General features: G+C 44.6%; 1 protein-coding gene across 2 annotated transcripts in view; it reads right to left on the minus strand.

The window, feature by feature from the left end:
* Positions 1-4491, minus strand: part of Dab1 (DAB adaptor protein 1) — a 392203-nt gene extending 387712 nt beyond the window's left edge. For both annotated transcript variants that reach the window (XM_048351414.1, XM_048351413.1), the window contains exon 1: positions 4386-4491. The gene's annotated coding sequence lies outside the window, so the exon portion shown is untranslated. The remainder of the gene's footprint in view (positions 1-4385) is intronic.
* Positions 4492-11110: the final 6619 nt, after the last annotated feature.

The raw sequence follows: 11110 nt of genomic DNA on the forward strand, positions 1-11110 counted from the left end.
CTGGCTTTGAACTCATATCCTCAGATCTCAGCCTCCTGAGTAGCTAGGATTACAGGTAGGACCCACCAGCACCTGACAGTGCTGACATTTTATTATAAAGAAAATCAATGCACAGAGAACTCAGATGAGCTGGCCAAGGTCACACAGCTTGCTGAGCTGGGGGAGGTGCAGGCTGAAGCCAGGCAATTCAATGCCCAAATCCAGACTTTTTACCACTTGCTATGTTGTCTGTATTTGGAGCAGTTCTGCTTACTGCAGCTTATAACTGATAACAGCACTAATGAAATCTCTGCATTCTTAATTAATTGCCTAATCAATTACTTACTAATTAATTACCTAATTAATAAATATTTTCACAGATAGATGTGAACCAATATCAACCAATACCTGTTAGAAGATGTCTCAGAGTCACAAGTGTTCAAAATGCCTACCATCTGCTCAAGACCTTGTGATCAATAAAGCAACACCCATTGTGTGCTGGTAGCATATCAAATGGGGAGGGAAATCTGTAGCTTGCAAAAGCAAGATGTCTTACTTTTTCATTCAATTTTAAAACCACTTGGGGAAACCACTCCATACTCAAAAGCAGCACAGCATACAGTTAGGGGTATAAGAAGACCCTGGGACTCAAATGGGTGGGTTTAAATTCTGCTTTCACCCTTTTGTTTCCTAGGTAATCTTGGGCTAGTTGCCAAATCTCCAGATGCCCTAGTTCCTTTATCTATTAAACAAGAAAAAGAACGCAAGCCTTTACTTCTAGGGTTATTTAAAGATTAAGTAAGTTAATGTATGCAAAGTACTTAGAAGAGAACCTGGCTAATACTAAGTACTCTATAAAGGTTATTCATATTTTTATGAATATGAGAGGTGACTTGCCAAACATCACAAAGACAGGTAGTAGTTGAATTCAGTTCTGGCCTTCTAATTTTAAATGTCATCTTCTTTCCTTAGCAGAATTCCATGCTGTCTACTACTAAAAATTACCATTCTTTTGACACCCTGCTATAGACAGAGGAACTCAATGAGAGAATTTTCCCTATAAAACTGCTCAAAGATTCATAAGATAGGAAATATTGCCCCTGTTTTGCAGATGATAAAACTGAGGTCCTAAGAAGTGAGTGATTTTTAATTGCTTCACTAGTGAACTTCCGTTTTTACTATTAAATGACTCCAGAGTCGGATCCAATTTTGAAAGTCCAAAATAACATTTAAAAGTTCCTGACAGCACTCCTTAATGTGTGCTATTTTTTTAAGTGCCACCTAAGTCTGGCACTGGTGGCTCACGCCTGTAACCCTACATACTCAGGGGGCTGAGATGTAAGAATCTCTGTTTGAAGCAAATAGGGGCAGGAAAACACACAAGACTCTTGTCTGCATAGTCATCAAAAAGCCAGAAGTGGAGCTGTGATTCAAGTGGTAGAGCATTATGCTTCAGCAAAAAAAGCTCAGGGACAACGTCCAGGCACTGAGTTCAAGCCCCAGGACCTGCACACACAAAAATGTGCCATCTGAAAGTCATAAACTGTGATTTTGTTTGCTCTGTTTTCTTTATTAGTTTGAAAGAAGGATTAGCTCTCAGTGAAAAACAAAATATTTGAATTGAGTAAATTCTCAAAATGAAACACTACCTCTACCTACTACAGGCTGACTCCAGGTACCAGTAATTGACTAAACCCAGTTTACAGATGGGTATGGCCATTCACCAACCCCAAAAACCTACCTGTTTAAGGATATATGACTTAAAAGGCAGAGAAGCAAAGAACATAACCTGCTCTGACTCAGGGAGGATAAATGAACAATAAGTGACTCAATCTCTTCCCTACAGCCTTACACAATGGTGTGTCTTGCAAATGAGACATACTGTGAAACAGTTTGTGAAGGGAGCTTCATCAACAGTAAGTAATTTTTATTCAGATTTTATTGTGGAATACAATGAGCATGATTAAATGTTTCAGATATGCCTAAGCAAACCATCAAAAAGAAAATCCCTACTAAAAATCATCTCGTAAATCCGCTTTTAGGAAGAGATTTAATTGCCAAATCCAGGCTCCAGAGCTACACTGTTCCCAAGAATACAGTAACAACATGTAGTCCTCACATCCCACCTTAGCCTCTGCTTTCATCCCTGCAGACTCTGCCAGCGTTGTCAAACAGTTACAAAGTCGGTCCTTTCAAACCACCACATTTTGAACTTCCTAAACCTTTCATTCAGAGAGGCTTCTGTGTATGGAAAAGAACAATAGTGCTTCAAAAGCCATTTCTGTGAGTTCTTCAATACCCCATTTGAATTGCGAGGGTTTCAATCAAGGACATCAGCAGACAATTTCTGATTGCTTAGAAGTTGACTTTTATACAGCTTTGATTAGAACGCCCTTCTCAATGGGAAATCAAGAAAATCTTTGATCCCTTTCAGTTTTTTCCAGAAGTGTCACCCAGCTTCCTTGGGACAGGGAAAGAGATGGGAAGGGCCAGTGCTGTTTCCCTAGTCCTTCTAACCTAACCTCTCTCTCCCACCCCAGCTAGGTTCTCGCCAGCACGGGCTCCATCCAGAATCACTCATCATTGAGATAATGAAACAATGGGTGTTAATTCAGGGGGTGGGGATGGTTTATAATTTTATGGATTTCCCACAAGACCTATAATTGGCACATAAATGCATAAACGTGAACCGGATAATTAGGGGGTTCTAAACGTTAGCCACCTTTAATTTATATGATTACTGGAAAACACGCAAAGTGTTGGGGAAGTATCGGTGGAACCCCCACAAGGCTTTATTCAAAACCGTCAACATTGTAAAAGTGCGTCCAAGGGGCCAGCAGCAAAAAGGGAGCAGAAGGGAGGGAGGAAAACTACAGTAAGGATGTTCACCCAGGGCCCTGAGGGCTACCAAAGAAAGGAAGGGTGAGCATCTATCTGTCTGGGGCTACCGGCTCCCAGGGCAGAGAAAAGGCGCTCTGGATTCGCTCTTCTAGCTAACAGATCTAAACATCGGCGTGCACCGACGTGCAAACACACATGCCGACACCGACCCACGCGGGCGTGCACACAGCCTCAGAGACACACATCGGAGCGCACAGATGCCCGCGCCGGGGCGCTCTCCACTCTGCCAGCCGCCACTAAGCGCCTGGCGGTGGCCAAACGCCCTGGGCTTCCCCACCCCCATCCATTCCTTCAGACTCTGGTCCCAGGCAGGCGGAAGTGCCCGGGCAGACCCCCAACAATGAGGACTGTGTGATGCGGTTGGGGGCTGGGGATAGTTCAAGGAGTGAAACATACGCAGTCTGGCAAGTCCCGGCAGCGAGCCAGGGGGGTGGACTCGCCATCGAGCTTTCCCCCGTGCCCCGCACTCCCCCGCGTCAGCTCCACCAGAACCGCCAGATAAATAAACAAAAATGAAAAGGGACTTAAAAAGTGCAGAGAAAAGAGGCACCTCCTGCAGGGGGGTGTGGGGGGGGGTGGGGTCGCAGCCAAGCAAACCTTGGGCTTTAGGAATTTACTTTGTAGACCTGCCCGAAGCCCCTTGCCGGGCGCCGCAACCCAACCGCCCACCCTCCGTTCCCCGAGCGGACTCCTGATTCTGCGGTTCCCTCGGCGGTAGTGATTCTCTTCCCCGGCCCCATTACCGGCCGAACCACCGGGACTTAAAGTTTCCCCAGTAGGACAACGTGGGGCTTTCCGCCTCAGAGGCAGAGCGTTGATTTCAGAACGCAGAGGGACCAAGGACGCGATGGAGGGAAGTAACGGGGCGCCCTCCCTCACTCCTACCCAGCCCATAACGGAATAGAGGAGAACAGGCGGCCGAGAGAGAGAGGAGATGAAGGACCCAAAGAAGAGCTGAGGTCCGGGAGACCCGAGAATCAACTCCGACGACGCCAGCGCTAGGGCCGGGATGACAGGGACAGATCGGGATTGGGGGGACAAGGTGGGAAGTAGACAAGTGAGGAACCTGGTTCGGCTCCCGGATGCGACTAGAGAGGCAGGGCTGTGATTTGGGGAGCAGGGGTGCAGGTTCTAGCGGGGCAGAAGCCTCCGAGATGGCTAGATCGCGAGAGGGGGAAGATCCCAGGGCTCCTACAGAGAGACCTGGTGTCTCGGGGTGGACAAGTCTGGAGAGAGTGTGTGGCGCGTGTTCCGAAGTGGGGGGTGGGGTGAGAGTGGGGGACTCAGGAGAGAGAAGCAAAGGTCGCCCCTTTCTCCCCGCTACTAGAGGGAGAGGACGGAAAATTGCAGCAGTCGCCACCCGCAGAGTCTCCAGCCAAAACTCCCTCTCGAGAGGCGCGCCTGGAGAGCCCTCCTCCGCACCCCTGCTCGCCCGCGCCACGTCCTCGTGGGGCACCTGTCCGAGCTGAACTCCGGGGCCCCCTCGTGTCCCCAACGCTCCTCACCTCCGCTCGCCCTGAGCATCCTCTTCGTCCGCTGCCGCAGCCGCCCGCGAAGCGGCTCCCCATGCCCGGCGGACGGCGGCACTCAGGAGCGCTCTGCAGCCCGGGGAAGCCCGGGCGAGCACGGAGCAGGGTCCATCCTCCCCCGGAGCCTCGGGCCCGCGTCAGAACCCGGGGAGGAGGAGACCGCCCCCCACGAGGACCCGCCTCCTCTCCCGGCCCCCGCCCCGCCCCGCCCGGCCCGACGCCGTGCCCGCACCCCCGCGGCGCCGCTCACCTGCCAGCTCCTGGGCTGCCACCGCCGCCTGGCCGCCCGCAGCGTGCCCCTACGCCCCGGCCTCTGGGCTCCCGCTCCCGCCGGGGCGCTCGGTGCGCAGACTAAGCGCGCGCTCTCCCAGAGCTTAGCAGAGTCGAGGCGGCGACGCGGAGGAGGGAGAGCGAGGGAGCGAGCGAGCGGGGGCGCCTGGGCTCGCAAACGCTCCTCTGGAGCCCCAAGGCTTACTCCCCATCCCAGCGTGGAGCGAGCAGTGGAGAGCTGGGGGTCCCCGCCCCAGCTGCGCAGGCAGGGAGTGGGCGTGAGATAGAGGAGGGGATCACCGAGTATCTAGTGTTTGCGCCATCACCAGCCACAGCCCCGGACAGGCCTCTCTCTTCTTTCTCTCGGGTCTAAACATAATGCATAGCGCAAACGCCACAGTGTTGGAGTGAAATCCAGACAGGAAGGGTGGTCGAAGGGGTCTTGTTTACCCCCACGTCCCCTAGCTGGAGGGGGCGCCCTGTCCTAGCAGCCAAAGTGGCTGGATGATGGTCTTGAGGTACTGGGGTTTCTTTCCCAGGCTATCCATTTGGGCGCCTGGAAGGAAGATGGCTTGCCCTCCTCCTAGGGAGGCTGCAGTCAACTGGCTTCCCCTACTTTCCTGTCCCCACTCCTACGCCATCCTTGATGCTCAGAGTAGGCGATCCTCAAATCAGAACCTGCACAGAAGTCTTCAGGATACACACAAGCTATTTATGTCTACTACTCACACTCCAGCTTACAAAGATCCTGGGAGGAATCCCAAAACGCAGAAAATATGGTTTCAATCTGAAACATCTTTCACCTATTCAATGCCTGTTGTGACATCCATGTCTCCAGAAACACCAAGGCCTGGTGAAAAGAGGTGGAGAAAAACAAAAATCAAAGGATACCCCTTGAGGCCAATGCAGGAAGAGGGAAAGAAGATTGTTTATTTAAAACTTGATTTCGATTCTTTTTAGGGGCCATACTCCCTTCCTGTGTCATGATGTATCCGGCTGTGTAATAATAAAGCTAAGGTGGTAGACTTGTTTGGGGATTTATTTATTTTTTTCCTGGTCAGCGTCTGTCACTCACCCATGAAAATGTAATGAAGCATTTAGGGTTATTACCTTCAGAGTCAATGGGCTAAAAATATTTAGCCTAATGCACTCTTTGTCGAGCCAATAGGTCTACGGCTGGTATATACAAAGTCATGAAGAGACCTTCCCTTTCCCCACAAAATTCACGACCCATTAAACTTATTCCTTAATAACAGCTTCTGTACAAATGGAGACCCCAGAAAACTTGGCTGTCAGGCACCTCCTGAAAAGATAGCAATTTACATGGAGACAAGAAAAATGTGTGAATTCCTTGGCAGGATGCAGTTTTAGGAGAAAAAGTGGATCGCAGGAAATTCTTCACAGGTGGGAGGGACAGGTGGGAGAATCTTTGATTCTACTCCTCAGGGACGACCACCAGCAGGTCTAAGGGTCAGGATCCAAAGAAAACAGGTCAAAGCTCTTCCATGGTTCCAGTGTTCTAAAAGTAGAATGAGTTGCCAGGGGGGAATGTTCTACACTTTATATAGGAAGTTCTGGCTGGCCAATAACTCAGTTAAGATAAATGAAACATTTCACTTTTTTCATCTGTCAAGATTCTTGGACTCTCAGTACCCAAGAGGCCATGGAGAAATCTGAGGAACCATGGGTGAAACGGAATGAATTATAGCATTCAACTTCAGTGGGCTGGACAGATAGCATAGGCTTAACTGTTCATTGACTCTGCCCCCGAAATGCAAGTTCTCCATGTGTTGAATTTCAGAGGCATTTATATGCCTTGCCAAGGCCCTGCATGTCAAAAGTGTGGCTTTCACCTGCCTTCTGTCTTGTTCTCTTTCCAATAGTCAGTGTAGTAGCTACAAACTTTGGAGGGAATTCAAGGGGCTGAGTTGGCCAAGTCATGCAAGTGTAAAAGGATGTAAAACTCAACCTCCATTCAGTTTTGGACAAAGCCCACTTTGGAAATAGGGGAAATTCTAACAATAGGGGATATCTAACAAGGGTACCAAGCCATAACTATTTCCAACTTTAAACTGGGGAAAAAAAAATCACATGTACGCTTTGCTTACAAGCTGCTGGTTAAAGACCTGCTGGCCTTCTGGGTCCCCCTAAACCAAATCTTAAAGGAATATTCAGTTTTTATGTTAGATGTGTCAAGCAAGAATTCATCTGAAAATTAAGGTGTGAAGCTTTAACTGTTCTTTTAAAAATACCAATAACATTTGTATTAAGGGTGGCATAAGGGGAAAAATTAATAGATACTCTTTTATCACCTACTCTGAGAAACAGCAATATAATATGACAAATAGCAAAGCTACATATATTATTTATTTTGTTCCAAGGCCCAGTTCCGCGTATTTCCTGTGTAACCCTTCTTTTAGTCTTCGGAACAGGGAAGGAAGCAAAGCATTGTTAAAGCACAGCATTGAACCTGGGATGGCTTCATTCCTGACTGGTTACTGCTCCTCTTTGCTATTTTCTCCTCTTCACCAAGAGGAGGGAGCACATCTACTTCTCTGAGATTTCAGTGAGCCTAAAATGAGACACCATGTTGGGCATGGCTGATACCAAGTCCCCCAGTAAATACTCATTCTCATCCTAGGATAATTCCAATAAATTAATTTATTTTAATTCAGCCAGCATGAGTGGAATCCATTCTGTTTATCAAGCACTGCAGGAAAGCATTGGATATAGTAGTGATTAATTAGAAACCAAATCTGCCTTTGAGGAACCCGGTCAGCTGAGAGGTAGACATGAGCATAAATAGTAAGCAAATGGGGAACAAGGGGTATATTACTGAACTCAACCGAAGTCATCTGGCTGCAATGATTCTTGGGAACTAAAAGAGGCAGTCTATTAAGGTGCTGTTTCAATCTGACCTATGATTGAAAGGAAAATTGGTAATCAGAAATCCTAATAGCAATAACTATTGCTCAGTAGAAAGTGATACAAATTAGAATTTTTTATGTGTTCTATGCTACTTAAAATTGTATTTATTCCTGTAACTGTTTCCAATATGTTTCTCAGTGGATAGTATGTAATGAAATGAGCTTGTGCTATAGGTTGGGGGCATTCTTTCCTTAGAGCTTTCTTGATGTCTGGTTGACAAATACCACACATATTTCAGGTGTATAATGTCATGTTTTGACATATGTACACACAGTGAAATGATTGCCACAATCAAGCTAATTAACATATTCATCATTGCTTATAGCTTGTATTGTGTGTGGTAAGAGCCCTTAAGATATATCCCTAGCAAATTTCAAGTACACAATATGTACTCACTATGGACTATATTTGATTTTCAAAACTTATTTATCCTGCTTTGGCTATTCAGGGTGCTTGTGATTTCATCCGAATCTTAGGATTGAAAAAATATTTTAAAATCCCTAGAATTTTTGTAAGAGTGCCTCTAAGTCTGCAGGTGCCTTTAGTTATGGAAGATGCTTTGATAATTATCATTTTTCCCAGTCCACGAATGTAGGATATGTTTCCTTTTGTTTAAGTCATATTTATATTTGTGTTATATTTGCCAGGATTATGGTGATATTTCTGAACACTTAAAGTTTTCAATTTTTTTTTTTTTTTTTTGGCCAGTCCTGGGCCTTGGACTCAGGGCCTGAGCACTGTCCCTGGCTTCTTTTTACTCAAGGCTAGCACTCTGCCACTTAAGCCACAGCGCCACGTCTGGCCACTTTCTGTATATGTGGTGCTGGGGAATTGAACCCAGGGCCTCATGTATACGAGGCAAGCACTCTTGCCACTAGGCCATATCCCCAGCACTCAAATTAGTGTAATTTTTAAGCTAGGTGCCAGTGGCTCCTAATCCTAGCTACCCAGGAGGCTGAGATGTGAAGGCTGCAGTTCAAAGATAGCCCAGAGAAACAAATCTATGAGACTCTTACCTCCATTACCTAGCAAAAGACAGAATTGGAGATGTAGCTCAAGTTGTAGAACAACCATCATGAGCAAAAACTGTCAAACAAGAGTTGAAAGCTCTGAGCTCAAGCTCACAACAAAATTGGTGTAAACCAACTGAACAACACATGGGGGAGAGGGAAAGGAGGAGGGGGGAGGGGGGAATGAAGGAGTAGGTAACAAATAGTACAAGAAACGTACCCAAGGCCTAATGTATGAAACTGTAACCCCTCTGTACACCAATTTGACAATAAAAATTAATATGTATGTTTTAATAATGTGTAGTATAAGCATTTCTAGCAAATTCCTTAGATACATCACATGCTCAAAGTATGTTAATATATTAACGCAGAAAATGTCAAAGTATAATTATGAACTTAGGGTTCATACCTTTAATACCAGCTATGGAAGCAGGAGGTGAGGATAAGGGAAATGGGAGAATTGAAGTTCAAGTCTATTCCTGGCAAAAATGTTCATGAGACCTTCTCTCAATAAACTGGTCAATGTGATGCATGCTTATATTTTCAGCCACATGGAAAACATACATTAGAATGCATTACAGTCTCAGCAAGCCTTGAATAAAATGTGTGAAACCTTATGTGAAAAATCAACAAAAAAATAAAATCAGGGCCATGATTTAATGTTAAATTGCGAGCCAACAATTGCAAGGCACTGAGTTCAGACCCCAATACCTCCAAAATGTACACATATATAATGATGTATATGAGTATGTATACTTATAAACTATATAAAATACATAAGTTATATATAAAATATATGTTATATATAAAGTATATATAATATATACTTTAACTTTATTTATACTTTTACTTTATATTTATAATTTAACTTTATTATACTTTAACTTTAAGTTAAAGTACATATTATATATACTTTATATACTTTAATTATGCCATTTTAATTCATTTATGTCAACCTCAGATTCTGTGTTTTGTGAAGAAAGTTTTATTCTTTATTTTAAAAATAAATATATTTATTAACTTCTTACTCCATGTACTCCTGGCACTATATTTGGTATTCCTAAGAAAGAAGACAAAAACCTTTTCTCAAACACATTACCACACTGCACTGGGATCAGTGCTAGGATTATGCAAGTTCAGGACATGAAGAGGGTATTAATATGACATGCAACCTGGGCGAGGATGCTCTGAAGACTTCATAGAGAGAATGTTGTTATTGTAACAGACAACAACTGAGTAGCTAGGTGAATCTGGTGGACCATGGTGAGTTATTCCAGGCTAGAGAGGGAAGGGAGAATGTATAAAACAACAACAACAAAACAAGACGGCGTCTCTGTGAGGGTGACTAGAGGTGACTAGAGAACAGAGAAGCAAGTCTGAACAAACTATAGAGGGTTTTGTTTGCTCTGTTCAGTCCTTTAACTTAAAATTTAGGTGTGAAAGTTTATAAAAGGATCTAAAATGAAAACAAGAATCAAATACTAAAACAAGAAGAAGCAGCAAATACTTGGCACACTTTACAAATTAAGCACATTTCACAGTATTTTGTACATGTACAACATATAAGTGAAATGTACAATTTCTACTTCTCAAGTCAAAAAGACGAATGCAAAAATATTGCCATCGGGATATGTGAAAGTAAACGGTGCCCAACTTCTCTTGATTCCAGGAAAAGGTCGTGTGGCCACATTAGGAAACTTGACTCTGATTTCCATTCACTATAAATAGCATTCCTTGTTTCTTTCCTAGGGGGAAATAAGGGAAAGTGGTACGTGGGGATGGTGTTTATGCCACCCAGCTGCTCTTTCTAGCTAAATGCACAGTGGGAATGAGTGGGAGAGCATGATGTCAAAGGGCTCTCATGTCCCAATACAAACCCCCAATTTTTCCACCCAGTCAAGTTTAAGGTGACATTATTGCTTGATAAAAGGAGTTGACTGAAAGATAATAGAAAGTGACTGTGTTTCTGATGCTTATAAACCGTCAGAAGCAGAGACGTTTGGCATAACATAAGATATAAGATATAGCTGGCATATATTTTGTAGCTTCTGTGTTAAAGATATGACACACTTGTACTTTTTACGTTTCTAGGACCATTCTTCCTCCTTCTGAAACCACACCTAGGTTTCATTGATGGGCAGTTCCTCCACCCACATTTACTTTCATTTACTTAGTTCTGGTATAGATGACTCTACCTCCAGCAGCAGAGATAGACAGATGATTATTCCTCAGGCATTCCTTGGTCATAACAATTCAGACATGATCAAACAGGTGAATTGTGTACTTTTGATTGAAGATTAGGAAAGAAAATGCTATCTCCAAAATGCTGGAAAGAATGGGGGAAGGTATTACGGCTACAGATACAAGAACTCCCTTCATGAAAAAATAATTTCAGATCAGGGAGCCAATGGTTCACAATTGTGTTCCTTGTTGCTCTGGATACTGAGATTTCTATACAGCATCACAGTTTGAGGCCAACACAGACAAAAAGTT

The sequence above is a fragment of the Perognathus longimembris genome, chromosome 7 (genome assembly GCF_023159225.1).
Source record: "Perognathus longimembris pacificus isolate PPM17 chromosome 7, ASM2315922v1, whole genome shotgun sequence".
Taxonomy (NCBI): domain Eukaryota; kingdom Metazoa; phylum Chordata; class Mammalia; order Rodentia; family Heteromyidae; genus Perognathus; species Perognathus longimembris.